At 35.2% G+C, this 16,872-nt stretch overlaps 1 protein-coding gene across 4 annotated transcripts in view; it reads left to right on the plus strand.

Annotated features, from left to right (window-relative positions):
- Nucleotides 1-16,872, plus strand: part of BMPR1B (bone morphogenetic protein receptor type 1B) — a 430,873-nt gene that overhangs the window by 256,116 nt on the left and 157,885 nt on the right. For all 4 annotated transcript variants that reach the window (XR_011073892.1, XM_068542462.1, XM_068542464.1 and 1 more), the window contains one exon: nt 11,267-11,361. The gene's annotated coding sequence lies outside the window, so the exon portion shown is untranslated. The remainder of the gene's footprint in view (nt 1-11,266; nt 11,362-16,872) is intronic.

Here is a 16,872-nt window from a genome sequence, read left to right on the forward strand (position 1 = left end):
TCTAATTTCCATTTTGAAATGATAGAAAAATTTGAATTAATGATTAATTCCATAAATCTAAGAAATAAATATTAAAGATACATGATGATTTTAAGAACTGTACACTTTTGTAAAAGTAGAAAATGCTTGAAATTATATTGCAAATAAATATTTATTATATTTCAAACACTTTTTGAGATTGTCCTTAGTGTTATATAAATATGTGTGCCTTTAAGAGGAAACCAAATGGAAATGCTTGTATGTAGCTGGGAACTCAGCTATTTTTATTAAACATGAAGAGACATTAGTACAGTTTTATTATGAGTCAAATTAGCAACAACTGTAGGAATAACGTGATATTCTTGATGCTTTTCACTCTTTATTATTATCTTATTTTGTTAAACATAATTGAGCTTTATTATTGATTATGGTTGTATGCGTTCCATGCACTATGAATTTCAAAACGATTTCTATTTATAAATGATAAAATGTTTAAGTTTAGTTTGGCATTAGTTGGTGTGATGTCAAATACAAGTTTAAAAGGACATGCATTCTTTGCTATATCATTTTCTTGTTTAGTATTTTTCTTCTTTTCAATTTACATATTGAATACAACATTGTTCTGGTTGAAAAGAACAAATGACCTATTTATTAACTGTGCAGTCAGTACTTCTCAAACTAATAATGGATAGGTACTTATAATAAACTGGTAGCAGTAAAGGTTAGTAGACTTATGTATGATTTTCCTGTGAGGTCCCGGGAGCCCAAAGTATTTATTACTTGAGAACAAAGAACCTTAGAGTTAAAGGTAAGTGACTCTGTATATGATATGACTAATAGTAGCCCTATAAAGGAAAAACAAGGAGGAAACCATCCATAGTTTGCTTCTAACTAGGCACACTGTAGAGTCAGTTTTCTTTCTCCTCAGTCATTTACACTGAAAGTCATTTACACTGAACGCCACATATTTCCTCAGGTCTTTTTGAAAAATGATGACAAGCTTGGGTTACTAATATTTTCCTGTTTTACCAATATTTGCCCCCGAGGATTGTCTCATTCTTTATGGTGTTGGATGAATTTGTAGTATTCATATCTCATAAGTTTGTCAACAGTGTATCTTAAGGTCATTCATTTCTTAATCAATTTTTTGCTTTTTCTTCCCCTCTAACTTCAAGGAAGCATTAAAGTATTAATATAACGGGATTACAATCCCAGTTTCCTAGCACTCATCTAATAGAGCACTTTATTATTAGCAAACTGAAGATGTTAATATAGGTATTTATCATAACACTGAACAGAGGGTTAGCACATTTTCTTTGTCAGTACATTTTTTAAAAGTTTCTTTACCTTACTAAACATTCTTTCGAAACTGCATGGGAATTCAAATTAAGTTAGTTTAAAAACGGAAACAATATACTAATAAGTCAACTATTTCTATTCCTTAATCTTCCATTTGTTGATTAGTTTATTTATTCAGCTAACAAGTGAGTGGCTGTGTTGGTGCCATATGTAACTTGAAAATGTGCTTTAAGCTTTACCTGGTCCTAGGCTTTTTTGAAATTGTAGTTACTGGAAAGAGTAAATGGCCAAACGGCCAATAAGCACATGAAAAGATACTCAACATTGTAAGTCATTAGGGAAATGGAAATTAAAACCACACTGAGATTCTACTTTATACTTACAAGTACTGCTATAATAAAAAAGACAGATGATTACAGGTGTTCGTAAGGATGTGGAGAAATTGGAACCCTCATACATTGCTGGCGGGAATTTAAATGGTGTAGGCACTTTGGAAAACAGTTAGTTAGTTCTTTATGATGTTAAACATAAAATTGCCATTTTACCTAGCAATTTCACTCTTGGTCTTTGCCCACAAGGAATGAAAATGAATGTTCACCCAAAAACTTGTACAGGAAAGTTCATAGCAGCTTTATTGGTAATAGTTCAAAAGTGGGAACAACCCAAACGTCCATCAGCTAAAATGAATGGATAATTAAAAAGCCTATCTTAGACAATGAAATATTATTCCACAATAAAAAGTGGTACTTTTTTAAAAAAATAATTTTCTGATAGCTTTTATTTATTTTTTGCTCATTAAAGTTTTTTAATTTTATTGAAAAAAAAAGAATACTTAATTTTTTTCATAATAGCAAGTTTTTTTTCTCAATGTTAGTTGAGGATGATCCTCAGAAAATGGCAAAGGCCTTGTGTTTTATTTAAAAAATGTTTATTACCTAATCCCTTCCCTCACCCACCACCAACACCCCTAGAAAAGCAGAGCTTCCCATGGGATGATGGGTGAAGGTCTGATATGACAGATCTTGACTGATGACTGAGCAACAGTAAAGTGTTCTTTTATAGAAAGTTCATTTATGAAAATTGTATTTACCTGTACAGTTTTCCATTTTTATTGGCTTGTAACTTTACATATAATTATTTAGAGAATATTGAGTCTAAGATATGAAGTAACAACTTGGATTTTGACTTTATTTTTGTTGTAATAAATAGCTAAAATTTGTTTTGGTAGATTGAGCAAATGTTCCTTTTATCACTGATTTGTGAAGCCATTGTCATCTTCTACTACATTATTATATATACCATTTTTTCTGGATAATTGTTCTTTTCCACTGGTCTGTCTCTCAAGTCTTATATTATTATCACAAAATGTACTGATAAAGAGTTAGAATGCATTTTCAAAAAAAAAAAAAAAAAGCGGTACTGATACCCAGTGCAGAGGTGCAAATATTAAACTCATTTTATTGATGAGGAAACTAAGGTTATATAACTTATAAAGTAACTTGAGAAAGATGAAAACTCAAGTTGGCGTGACTTCAGAACACTCAGTCTCTACACAGGGATGGGTTGTTTTAAATCACACCCCCCATCTGTCCGTCTCTTTTCTTTAGGGCCAGACTTTTCAAAAGAGAGATCTTACTCTGTGTCTCACTTCACTTTCTTACTGTCCTCCTCCCAGGGAAACAGTGTGGCCACCAATGATCTTTCTTTCTTTTTAAATACCTGCTTTGTTGAAATAATAATTTATATACCATAACACGTACCATTGTGAAGTGTACAATTCGGAGACGTTTAGTGTCACAGTGCTTTCTGAATTTTGTGTATAATGGGCTCTCTTCAATCACTTTCATGTTGGATCTTTCCATGGCATTTGAAGTTGCTGACCATTCCCTCCTGAATACTCCATCCTCACTCACCCCTGTTCTCAGTCTCTCATTCTTCTACTTACACTCAATAGTTGTTTTACGGTCTTTGTGGGCTTGCCTTCCTTGACCCACTTTTTCAATATTGGTTTTGGGTTACTTCTTAACACTGAGAGACCTTGTGACTTCAGGAACCACCTGTGTTGGTATATGGCTCACAAATCTCTGTTTCAGTCATTTATGCAACACATATTTATTGTACATTTGTTGTGTGCAAGGCTAGTTTAGGCCCTTGAAATCTATGCTGTCATTGAACTTGCATTCTATTGGAAAGAGACAAGCAGTAACAGTCAAATGATAAAGAAGGAAGTGTACAATTTTAAATTGTAGGGTAGTGGTAGGCTTCACTGAGAAGGTGCCTTTTTTATTTTTATTTTTTTAATTTATTTTTTATCGAAATATGGTTGAATCACAATGTTGTGTTAATTACTGCTGTACAGCAAAGTGACTCATTTATACATACACACACACACATATATATATATACACATATACATATATACACACACACATTCTTTTTCATATTCTTTTCCATTATGGTTTATCAGTATATATACAACAGAATGGATAAACAACAAGGTCCTACTGTATAGCACAGAAGGTGCCTTTTGAACAGAGACTTGAAGAGGGTGAAAGAGCCATGAAACTGTCTGCAAGAAGAACATACCAGGGCGGAGACAGCAAATAGAAGGACACCAAGGGCAAACTTGTCAGGCACATTTAAAGAATACTGAGTACAAGTGGGCTGGATGTAAGCAAATGAGGGGAGCTGTAGTTGCTGTCAGAGACATAATGAGTGGGCAGATCAAGCAAGGCTTTATAGATTATAAGGATTTTGGCTTTTGCTCTGAGTAACATGGGGAAGGAGTGCAGGGTTTTGAGTAGCAGATGGATATGATCTGAGGGATCTTTTTTGAGTGACTGCTTTGGTTTCTGTGTTGAGAATAGACTCTATGGTGACAAGGTTTGAAGCAGGAAAATAGTGATGGAAGGCTGCTGAATTGATGCAATCTTCGTTGCTCCTCTATTCTAGATCAGTACGTTCAAGTCCCTATTGAATGTAGTCACTTGGATGTAACACAGATACCTCAAGTTTATCACATCCAAAACTAAATCCATCTTTCCTTCCTAGTTTCTGGTTTCAAAGCTGTTCCTTCTTTCTCTAACCTCTGCCTTGGCAAAAGAACAGCTACGCAAAATAGGAGCCACCTTTGCCTTTTTTTTTTTTTTTTTTAAAGACTTCATTTTTTTAAAGAGCAGTTTAGGTTCACAGCAAAATTGAGAGGAAAGTACAGACATTTCCAGTATGTCTTCCACCCCCATCCATGTATAGCCTCCTCCATGATCAACATTACCCCCCAGACTGGTACATGAGTCATAAGTGATGAACCTGCATGGATATATCGTAACCTCTTCAGATTGGCTTCTTTCACTTAGTAATATGAATTTATATTTCATTCATGTCTTTTCACATGGCTTGATAGCTAATTTTTTTAATATTCATGGCTTAATAGCTCATTTTTTTTTAAGATTCCACTGTCTAGAATGTACCACAGTTTATTTATCCATTCACCTACTGAAGGATCTTTTGGTTGCTTCCAGGTTTTGGCAGTTATAAATAAAGGTTCTATAAACATCATGTTTTTGTGTGGACATAGGTTTTCAACTCCTTTGTGTAAATAATGAGTGTGATTGCTGGATAATATGCTAAGAGTATGTTTAATTTTGTAAGAAACCTCCAAGCTGTCTTCCAAAGTGCCTGGATCATTTTGGATTCCCACCAGCAATAAATGAAAGTTCTTTCACATCCTCCCCAGCATTTGGTGTTTCAGTGTTCTGGATTTTGGTCATTCTAACTGATGTATAGTGGTATGGCGTATCATTGTTGTTTTAATTTGCATTTCCTTAATGGCATATGAATTGGAGCATTTTCCATATGCTTATTTGCCATCTGTGTATCTCCTTTGGTAAGGTGTCTGTTAAGGTCTTTGGCCCATTTGGGTTCTTTTTTTTTTTTATTGTTGATTTTTAAAAGTTCTTTGTATATTTTGGATAACAGTCCTTCATTAGATGTCTTTTGCAACTATTTTCTCCCTATCTGTGGCTTGTCTTCTCATTCCCTTGATATTGTCCTTCTCAGAGCAAAAGTTATTAATTTTAATGCAGTTCAACTTACAAATTATTTCTTTCATGGGTCATGCCTTTGATGTTGTATCTAAAAAGTCATCATATCCAAGGTCATAAGGTTTTCTCCTATGTTATCTTCTAGGAGTTTTACAGTTTTGCATCTTACACGTAGATCTGTGATCTATTTTGAGTTAATTTTTGTGGAGGATGTAAGATCTGTGTCCACATACATTTTTTTTTGCTTATGGATGTCCAGTTGTTCCAGCACCATTTATTGAAAAGACTGTCTTTGCCTCATTGTTTTGCCTTTGCTCCTTTGTCAAAGATCAGTTGACTCTACTTAAGTGAGTCTATTTCTGTGCTCTCTTTTCTGTTCCATTGATTTGTCTATTCTTACTCCACACTGTCTTGATTGCTATAGCTTTGTAGTAAGTCTTGATGTTAGGTAGTGTCAATCTTCTGACTTAGTTCTTCTTCAGTGTTGTGTTAGCTGTTCTAGGTCTTTTGCCTGTCCATATGAACTTTAGTATGTGTTTGTTAATATCCCCAAAAAATAACTTGCTGGGATTTTGGTTGAGATTGCATTGAATCTATAGATAAAGTTGGGAAGAACTGACATTTTGGCAGTATTGAGTCTTCACACCTTTGACTCTTTATGCATTCCTTACCCTATACTCAAATCAAAGACAAAACCCTTTATTTTTTTATAGGACATATCAGTCCTTTTAATTTTGTCCACTGATTTCCACTGATTAATTTCTTCATCTCATCTTCTTGCTACCCCTTAAAACTCAATATTAAAATTCTAGCAGTTCCTTGAGAGAAATGTAGGCTAAGACTCTTTGAGTCCTTTCTGACTTTGTGAGGACACTGCTTAGTTCATTTCCTGGCCTAGCCTGGGCTGCCTCTACTGTTTATTTAAGTAACTGATATAAAGGTAGTATGTGGTACTGTGGTCCAGATAGTTTTAATGGAGCCAGTGTCCAGATTCTCAACTTCTGTATGAATTTCTCTTTATTAATATTGATCTGCCTGAGAGAAATGCTTTATTCACAACATTGTTTCTCTTACTTTACAAAAGAAGACACACCCTTATCCATCCGAAATCATACTATAGTACATTGTCCTGGAATCATAGAAAAATTAGCAATTAAACAATTTTAATGTCTTATATTTTTGTTGTGGAGAAGTATGATAGAGTGAAAAATGAAAGGCTTTGAATTACAAAATACATCACATAAGAATTCTCTGAGGAAATAAAATGGAAATAAAGGTCGAGAAAATCAACAGTAATGTAAAATTTTCAGCTGTTGAAAGAAGAGTCTATTCATGTATTTTTAAAATGGATAATGGTTTTATTACCGTGGATTTAGGTTCTATTGAGTATTCTTAAAACAGTTGATAGAAATTTTATTTTAAAATGTCAATATTTCCAATTGGGTGGAAATTAAATTCTTTTCAAGTACATATTTTACCACAGGTGAAAAATTGTAGATGTTAACTTGGTAATGCGTGAAATGGTTATGTATTTTTTCAAAATTCTTTTAAGGGTCTGTGAATAAAACTAGTTGAAGACTACTAGCCTATTGTATAAAACCCAAGTTTTTATTTATTATTAGTTATTTTTTTTAAAGATTTATTTATTACTTATTTATTTTATTTTTGGCTGCCTCGGGTCTTAGTTGCGGCACATGGGATCTTCGTTGGGGCATGCGGGGTCTTTCATTGCGGCGTGCGGACTCTTTGTGGTGAGCCAGCTTCTCTCTAGTTCTGGCGTGCGGGTTTTTCTCTTCTCTAGTTGTGGCGCACAGGCTCCAGGGTGCGTGGGCTCTGTAGTTTGTGGCACACGGGCTTAGTTGCCCCGCGGCATGTGGGACCTTAGTTCCCTGAACCAGGGATTGAACCTGTGTCCCCTGCATTGTAAGGCAGATTCTTTACCACTGGACCACCAGGGAAGTCCCTAAAACCCAAGTTTTAAACCTGGTATATAAAACGCTTCATTACCTTTCTCTTTCTAGACCTTTTTCTTTTTTTTCAAATTTAAACATTTCCTGCTTCACATTATGTGCTCCAGCAAGAAAGAACTTGGAAGTTCCATAGCATCCTTTTTCCTGCCTGTCTGTCTTTATTGTGTTATTCTGTCTCATCTTTGCCTCACTTCTGCCTAATCATTTTTTAAAAATTTTTTATTAGTATAGTTGATTTACAGTGTTGTGTCAGTTTCAGGTGTACAGCAAAGTGAATTTGTTATACATATATCCACTCTTTTTCAGATTCTTTTACCGTATAGGTCATTACAGAGTACTGAGTAGAACTCCCTGTGCTCTTACAGTATGTCCTTATTAGTTATCTATTTTATATATAGTAGTGTGTCCCAATCTCCCAATTTATCCCTCCCCCTCTTTCCTCCCTGGTAACCATAAGTTTGTTTTCTACATCTGTGACTCCATTTCTGTTTTGTAAATAAGTTCGTTTGTACCCCTTTTATAGATTCCACATATAAGCAATATCATATATTTGTCTTTCTCTGTCTGACTTACTTCACTCAGTATGACAATCTCTGGGTCCATCCATGTTGCTGCAAATGACATTATTTTGTTCTTTTTTATGGCTGAGTAATATTCCATTGTATATATGTACCACATCTTCTTTATCCACTCATCTGTCGATGGACACGTAGGTTGCTTCAATGTCTTGGCTATTGTAAAAGTGCTGCAGTGACCATTGGGGAGCATGTATCTTTTTGAATTATGGTTCTCTCGAGTATATGCCCAGGAGTAGGATTGCTGGATCATATGGTAGCTCTATTTTTAGTTTTTTAAGGACCCTCCTTACTGTTCTCCATAGTGGCTGTACAAATTTACATTCCCACCAGACGTGTAGGAGGGTTTCCTTTTCTCCACACCCTCTGCAGCATTTGTTTGTAGATTTTTTGATGATGGCCATTCTGACCGGTGTGAGGTGATACCTCATTGTAGTTTTAATTTGCATTTCTCTAATAATTAGTGATGTTGAGCATCTTTTCATGTGGTTTTTGGCCATTGGTATGTCTTCTTTGGGGAAATGTCTATTTAGATCTTCTGCCCATTTTTTGATTGGGTTGTTTGTTTTTTTGATATTGAGTTGCATGAGCTGCTTGTATATTTTGGAGATTAATCCCCTGTTGGTCGCTTCATTTGCAAATATTTTCTCCCATTCTGAGGGTTGTCTTTTCGTTTTGCTTATGGTTTCCTTTGCTGTGCAAAAGCTTTTAGTTTCATCAGGTCCCATTTGTTTATTTTTGTTTTTATTTTCATTACTCTAGGAGGTGGATCCAAAAAGATCTTGCTGTGGTTTATGTCAAAGAGTGTTCTGCCTACGTTTTCCTCTAAGAGTTTTATAGTATACAGCCTTACATTTAGGTCTTTAATCCATTTTGAGTTTATTTTTGTGTGTGGTGTTAGGGAATGTTCTAATTTCATTCTTTTACATGTAGCTGTCCAGTTTTCCCAACACCACTTATTGAAGAGGCTGTCTTTTCTCCATTGTATATTCTTGCCTCCTTTGTCATAGACTAGGTGACCATAGGTGCACAGGTTTATCTCTAGACTTCCTATCCTGTTCCATTGAGCTATATTTCTCTTTTTGTGCCAGTACCATACTGTTTTGATTACTGTAGCTTTGTAGTATAGCCCAAAGTCAGGGAGCCTGATTCCTCCAGCTCTGTTTTTCTTTCTCAAGATTGCTTTGGCTACTCGGGGTCTTTTGTGTTTCCATGCAAATTGTAAAATTTTTTGTTCTAATTCTGTGAAAAATGCCCTTGATAATTTGGTAGGGATTGTATTGAATCTGTAGATTGCTTTGGATAGTATGGTCATTTTCACAGTATTGATTCTTCCGATCCAAAAACATCATATATCTTTCCATCTGTTTGTGTCATCTTTGATTTCTTTAAGATGCAGAAGTCTTGATTGAGGAATCAAGACTTCCCGCACTTCAAACTGTCTCAGGAGCTAGTGTTCCATGCACCCTTGCTGCCGTCCTAGTGTGCATCACTGTACTAACACGTTGTTTTGTCATTAGCCTTTTTTTTTTTTTTTTCTTTCTTGAGAGTAGGAACTGTGTTTCCTCTTGGGCTCCTCAGCACCTCACTATATACCTCTCCTGGTATTAAGTTAATTTATTGGGAAAATGTTGATAATTGAACTAAGAAAAGTAGATTTCAACTGTTAGAAAGTTAATTCTTGTGCATAACTTTTTAGGGGAGTCAGTTAAGCTGTTGAAGGCTCTTTCTGTTTTATGCTGGTTATTTCTCTAGGTGTAATATTTGCCCTTACTGATAAGGTTTTTGGTAAGATTTCATGTGAAAATCAGAGTTTGAACCTAAAAATGAGTTTAGGAACCATTCTTGTAGTAGAAGGGGAACAGAATTGTGAGCAATAAGGCAAGAACGTCTAGTTTTGGCCCTGCCACAAACTTGCCATGTGATTGTGGGTAAATTAACTGGCCTGGAGGTCAGTTTTATCATCTATTAAATGAGTAAGTGACCAGATTATTTCTTAAGTTTCCTTTACTCTTGATTTAATAAAGAGAGGAAATTTCAATTAAGTAAACATATGATTTTTCTTGTCAAGAAGAATAAAAAATATGGACATGATTTATTTTCTAATCATTCATACCATGGACATTATATGTGCTATATGTAGATAATGCTGACCTTGTTTATATTACCTACAAATTACATAGTCATGGCTTAGATTTTATCCTTAATTTTTTTTTTAAATAATATCTTTTTAAAAATTTTACTTTATTTTTGGCTGTGTTGGGTCTTTGTTGCTGTGCACAGGCTTTCTCTAGTTGCAGCGAGCGGGGGCTACTCTTCATTGTGGTGCACAGGCTTCTCATTGCGGTGGCTTCTCTTGTGGAGCACAGGCTCTAGGCACACGGGCTTCAGTAGTTGTGGCACGGGGGCTCTAGAGCGCAGGCTCAGTAGTTGTGGCACACAGGCTTTGTTGCTCCACAGCATGTGGGATCTTCCCAGACCAGGGATCGAACCCATGTCCTCTGAATTGGCAGGTGGATTCTCAACCACTGCGCCACCAGGGAAGTCCCCTTAATTTTTAAAAAAAATAAAATAATTCAATTGTGATGATTGAAAATCTAGAAGTATTTCATATAACATGTTGATTCATATAATTTCCAGATTATATTTTAGCTTCTTTCACCAAATATTTAATTTGATCAGATTAATATTATACTTTCCTGTGCACTTCTATCATTCTGGAAATGAATTTAGTTATGTTTACACATTTCTTTGTGGCCAGTTACTCAGTCACTGCAGCCTTATTCAATGAGAAGCAATATTAAAAACAATTGCAAAAATGATTTCCTGCATCTTTTGGTTATTCATAGTAAGTAGTAGTTCAGTTTTATAAAGCTTGATTGAATGGCGTTTAGGTATGACTTTTATAAAGGATTTGAAATAATGTTGTTTGGCCAAAACAAAGGCAGTATTTCCTTTCTTGTCTTTCACTCCACCCAGCTCCCCTTTTCTCCACCTGCTGGAGGAAAACTATTTCTTCAGACAAACCTCATAATTGCCCTTCTGTGCCTGATTTGGGCCTCAGGAAAGGCCCATAGCATCTGTAAAACTGGCAGCAAAATGGTATTTCCAGGCAGGCACAGGGTTGCTGGGTAGTGAGCCAATCCACAGCTTTGTCTGAGCAGCTGAGAACTTTGCTGGAGTATTACCACGGTGTTCAGTAACACAGACCTGTGCCATGAGCAAGTAAAGCACTGAGCACGTGTCAGGGTCAATATTTATAGACCACTACGTAGCTGCCTTGCAGGGAGAGAAAACGAGAGCGAGAAACGTACAGCCAGAGGGCAAGGAAAGAAAGACTTCAGTGGAGGGAACTTTAATTTCCAATTTTTTTCTTAAAAAAATTCTTTTTAATTATCAGGTTCAAACTTCTGCTGAATCACAACCATTTGCCGCTGAGCTATGACAAGAGTGGAAACAAAAAGTTAAACGAGCAAGCCTGCTATACGTAAGAAGGTAAGTAATTAGCCAGTTCAGGCTTGCTTTTCCTGGTAAACTCCATCTCCCTGTTGGCTGCTCTACATCAGTAAGCAAAGGGCTGTGTGGCACGTTAAAGCTAATGTGGAGGGGCTGCCTGCTGGTTAAGAGTGTTCTTGGTGGCAGTGTAGTTTCATATTCTGCTCTAAGAATGCTGTGTACAGTCATAATACAGTTAAATGATGTGGGTGGTGGGAATGGCTCTTGAACACTGATTTCATGTCATGTCCTGTCAGTGAATTTCAGTTTCTTCATTCTGTCAGACTTGAAGTCTTCTGATTGGTAAATTCGTGTTTACTTTTTATATTGCTATCAAAACATGAACATTAGTGAGTTTATAGTGGAGGGTGTTCTAGAAGTGGAATAGGGGAAGAATTCAGATGAATGTGTGAAGATGTTGTAGACACTGTCAAAATGTGCAGGCTGTGAATGTGAGTAACATGGGGTCTTTTGAAAAGAAAGCCAATGTCCATTTGGCAGCGCATTAAAGTGAAATAATGACTCCTTTTGGGAATGGAGAGAAGCAGGAGTGATGAAAAGTAAGAACAGACTTCTTCATGCAAGGTGCAAAGGACTCAGCATTTAGAATTTCTCTGCTTGTCCAAGTGACTTGCTAGGTTGGTTCCTTGCAAAATGTGGTTCTCTAGTGAAGATATTAAATTAATATCTCTTGCTCCACATCAGTAGTTTTTTTCCTGTCATCACATGTAGAACTTCGACACATGCTTCTCTGTGTGACCGTAGTGCGATTGTATATTCATTTATCATCATTGTTTTGCATATCCCAGATTGACATTAAAAGCAGTGGTGCTGAAAGGGACAGAAAGGAATTGTTTTCTATGTGTTTTCTGATTTAGAACACCCATGAAATTTATATACTTATGTGTTTTATGTCTACTACACATGACTTGGAAAGTAATATGTTGCTTTACTATAGGCGTAACTAGATAAAACTTATCTACTGACAGAGTGAAAGTTTCCCTGTTGTTGGTTTTTTAATTGTGGAAGAGAAGCATTAGCGTGGTATTTAAAATTTTTAGGTTAGGTTATAGATGGCAATTATAGTTCCAAAGGGTTTTCTGTATTACATATTTAAGTTAAAAACAAAAATAACATGAAAGCTGTTGTAGAGCTTAAACTGTAGGACAATAGAGATATAAGGAAAAGATAATACTCTGGCATAGGTTTTGTATTAGGGTTAATATTCAGGAACCAGCTCATTCTAAAATGGGATAAACCATGTCCAAAACAGCAGGTGGAATAGGTCTAAATGTAAAGTAGAGATCTTAAAATGAGGCCAATAGTTATAGAGTATCGTTGTTGAATCACATAAAATTTTAAAAATAATCCAGAATGCTTCAAAATCAGTTTTATTAATTCAGATGTGCTAATCTGATACCTAAATTTAAACTGTATTTTAACATTCATTTAATGCTTGTTTTAGCCTCTGCATCAAGCATTTTCTTTTTACTTTTTTGGGTATTGCCTACCCTTTTATTAATGGGTTTGATTTAGATTTTTGTCAATAATATGTTTATTTTGAAAATGCAACCATGGTTGATCTAGAATGGGCATTACTCAAATTTTTCTTTGCTACTGCCTTTGGGTAATATATCATGATCAATATTGTAATTTCAGTTCTTCATTTAATACCTTTTACTCATTCACTTTATATGTTGCATAAATAACATAATATTCAATCAATGATAATTGATTTCTTATGCCTTTTAAAATTCGTTTTATTTTTATCTGTTCCGGTGTTTGTACCCTGTGGAAACTTTTGTCAGAGAACAACCTAATAAAATTACTACAATAAAAATAAACTAAAGAAAGTCTTCCCTTTAATCAAGAGAGGAAATAGAAAATTGTGATATTGGTTGACAGTGTCTAAAATGGGATGTAGTTTGGTTGAAGACTGGTTGAGCATTTTAAAACTTGAAACACCATCTCAGTAGTATTTTTGAATTTAATGTCAATCCTGATATTGGTTATTTATCACATTTGTAAATAACATTTCATATGTAGACATATAAAAATGGATAGGGGATCTTTTGTGTCATGTTTTAACTATCTGTTGAAGTGAGATTAGTGAATTTAGCTCGAGATGTTAATATTAACCTCCTAATGGATCTCACTGCCCCTGCTCTCATTTGCTATATGCACAGTCCCTATGCTATACTCCCCTTAGAGGGATCAGTTTCCCACCCCGATGAACCCTTCACTTCCTGCTAACGCCCTCCCATCCCTGGCTCTCTATTGCTTGTACATAAAGGTCAGCTTTCTTGGCATGGCGAGTCTGATGAGCTTCTTCTTCATCTAGCTGCTACTTTTGTCCTATATTCATCTTCTGCTGTTCCTTCTGGGCTGTTTTTCACACCTCGCTTTTCTCCACCCATGAGAGTATTCCCCTTCCCTCTATTTTATGCTCCAACATTATTGAATATCTTGTATTTCTCAAAACAATCCATACTGTTTCACTCCTTTCTGGAATTGTTTATGTTGCTTCCTCTATCTTGCAACACCCTCTTCCTGGCCTTTGGCTTTCAGCCTCAATGAAGGTATCCCTTCCCAGATGCCCTGCCCGTCCACTGTCAGCCTCTGTGGTTCGGTCTCCTGTACAGACCATTGTCACAGCCCTTCTGCAGAGTCGACGATACAGAGTTTTTGTTTTCCCATATGAGTTTGTGAGTTAATTGTAGCCATGTTTTAAAATTAATTCTTTTATGTTCCTCCAAGACCTGGCATAACGCAGACATTCAAGAACTTGAACTAAAGAAAAAACTTATCATATTTATTTTAAACCCACCTTTCTTTATAGACTTTTTATTTTAATATAATTTAAAACTTTGATTAATTGGATTGAAGGAGAAGTCCCTTAAGTAGTTGGTAAAGTCTTTTGAAGCAGTAACAATACTTAAAAAATTCATTTCTCTTTCTATCAACAATTATAGTTATGTGTGTTCATCCATGCAAGTAGATATTTATTGAACTCATAAACCGTTTGAATGACAGAAGTTCAAAATTATATTGGTCAGCACGTACAAATTCAGGATATATAGCCTCCAGATGTTGTTTAGTTAATTTCATGAAAATCTGTCAACAAAATCACCTAGTCGCTGCACCCACATGGACTGCTGTGATAAATTAAATGATGCTCTAGCAAGTTGAAGACAGTGTTACACCTTCCAAAAGGCCCAGAGTGAATTTCAGGAGAGAATGGGTCCATCCTCATGTATCCTAAAGAATCACAGAGTGGAATGACTCTCAATGTTACGACTAAAGTTACACCTCCTACTTTTATTTCCTATTGTAGAGAAAGTTAGGAATTTAAGGAAATAATAGAAAACCATGGCTTAAAAAATTCTCAAACCTGAAAGGTGATACTTCATTTCAGTCAGAAGAAGAATTTTCTCCTCAAAATAGAAATGTTGAAAGAAAAGAATGTCAATGTTTTAAAAAGTACTTGAGAAATAACAGCTGTTTCTTTTAGTTCTGATACTCGATAAAATTTTATTTTGTCTTTAATGGTGTTTTATTTCCCCACCATACATAAAAATACAAATTATTTCATGTACAGAGTAAGTATACAAGAATCGAAGGTAAAGCTTTATGCACAATTTAGAGTAATTCACAACTTTTCTTATTTTGATTATTTTTACTTCTCAGTGTGCTCTGCCAGTGGTTTCCGCTGCGGTTGAAGCCTTATAAACCTCTCCCAGCTATTGAATATGACTCTTCTGTTTGTTTAACCTTGAATTGTATCTGTCTTAGGAATGAAAACAAGATTGGTATTTTCATAGGGAAATTTTGTAGCTTTTTAATTTGCTTGGAATGGACCATAATTCAATCTGTAATTTTTCTTCAGATTTATTTTGCCCACATAAGTATTTCTAGTTAAATAGGTATGGATAAGGTGCCTTACCAAAGAGTTATAGGTATAAATTTTATGTATCTTGCTGGCTTATCAAGTAATACAAACGTTATAAAACTGGAAGGGCAGGGGTTTCTATGGTCATGGACTTAGAAATGTACCTTGTTCCCATAAGCCGGTGATGAGAAAAACCTGAGTTTGCCTCAATATTAAAAGATTACAAATGTAGAAAACAAACTTATGGTTACCAGTGGGTAAGGGGGAGGAATAAATTGGGAGATTGGGATTGACGTATACAGACTACTATATATAAAATAGATAACTAATAAGGACTTAACTGTATAGCACAGGGAACTCCACTCAATACTCTGTAATGGCCTATATGGGAAAAGAATCTAAAAGAGTGGATATATGTATAACTGATTCACTTTGCTGTACACCTGAAACTAACACAACATTGTAAATCAATTATACTCTAATAAAATTTTTAAGAAAAGATTATAGCAAAACCAAACAAAGGCAAACAATAACACCACTACCACCACCAACCAGAAGAGGTCAGAGAACTTTGGTTGGAGTGAGGCATAAATAATTTTGCCAGAACAATCAAGTATTTTATTATTAGCCACTTAGCTGGCCAATCAGTGTTTTTCTGTAGCTATGGATGGCATAGAATTCATAGAACATGAAAGGAGAAGAATGAATTAATCATGGAAGTGGAACCTTCAAACTCTTCTACTTCAACTGTTTTATAGATATGGGCAAATATAGTACAAAGTGTTAATGTAACTTGCCAGACATCAGCTTTTAAAGTAGCTACTTAGGATTTTGATTAAAAAAAATACATATTTGTAAGGCCAGTATTCTATCACTGTGGCTTTTCCCATCTGTTTGTAATTGCTCTTTTTATTCTGTGTATTGCATGTAGAGCTTAATTGTTGTATCTCTGTGTTTTGTATTGTATTAGACTCCTTTGCATTATTTCATAACTCCTGAAAGTTAAAGCCAGTAATTGTTGCTTCCAACTGAGATGGAGGGCTTTTCCACTCATAATCATAGTTAAAAATATATATATTTATATTTTAATTACAGATATCCTTTTGGACTTTCCTGATTTCTCCCACTCTCTTTGGTAGTACAGTTAGATTTGTGCTCTCATAAACATTCTCCTTTTCAATAGATAGTCCTAAAGCAAAAGACAGAAGCGAATTTAATACTTTGATTCTATCTAAGAGCTTCTCATAGGGAATATATAGTTATATATTGTTCTACAGCTTTGTTTTAAGATGACTCTTCTTTCCGCAGCTGGAAAATTTTTGATTACAACAAAACTCAGAGAACCAAATGTGCTTTTCTAGATTATTTTTACTTTCATCTAAGAGTCTTTTAAAAATGTAAATAATTAAGGGGGCAGAGAGGAGCAAAACAAACTTGTTTTGTGCATGTCATCTTCTTGTAAGACTTTGCTTCTCTCTTCCTGTCCCCACCACTCCCAAAGAAACTGGAGCTCTTTGGTTCCTTCCATTCTCATTAATATTAAGGTCCCTGGAAATAATTGCTTGTATATTTAAAGATGAAAGAGTTCTTGAGCAGATAGCTGAAGGTTGTTCTCAGCCTCA

Source organism: Eschrichtius robustus, chromosome 4 (assembly GCF_028021215.1).
Source record: "Eschrichtius robustus isolate mEscRob2 chromosome 4, mEscRob2.pri, whole genome shotgun sequence".
Taxonomy (NCBI): domain Eukaryota; kingdom Metazoa; phylum Chordata; class Mammalia; order Artiodactyla; family Eschrichtiidae; genus Eschrichtius; species Eschrichtius robustus.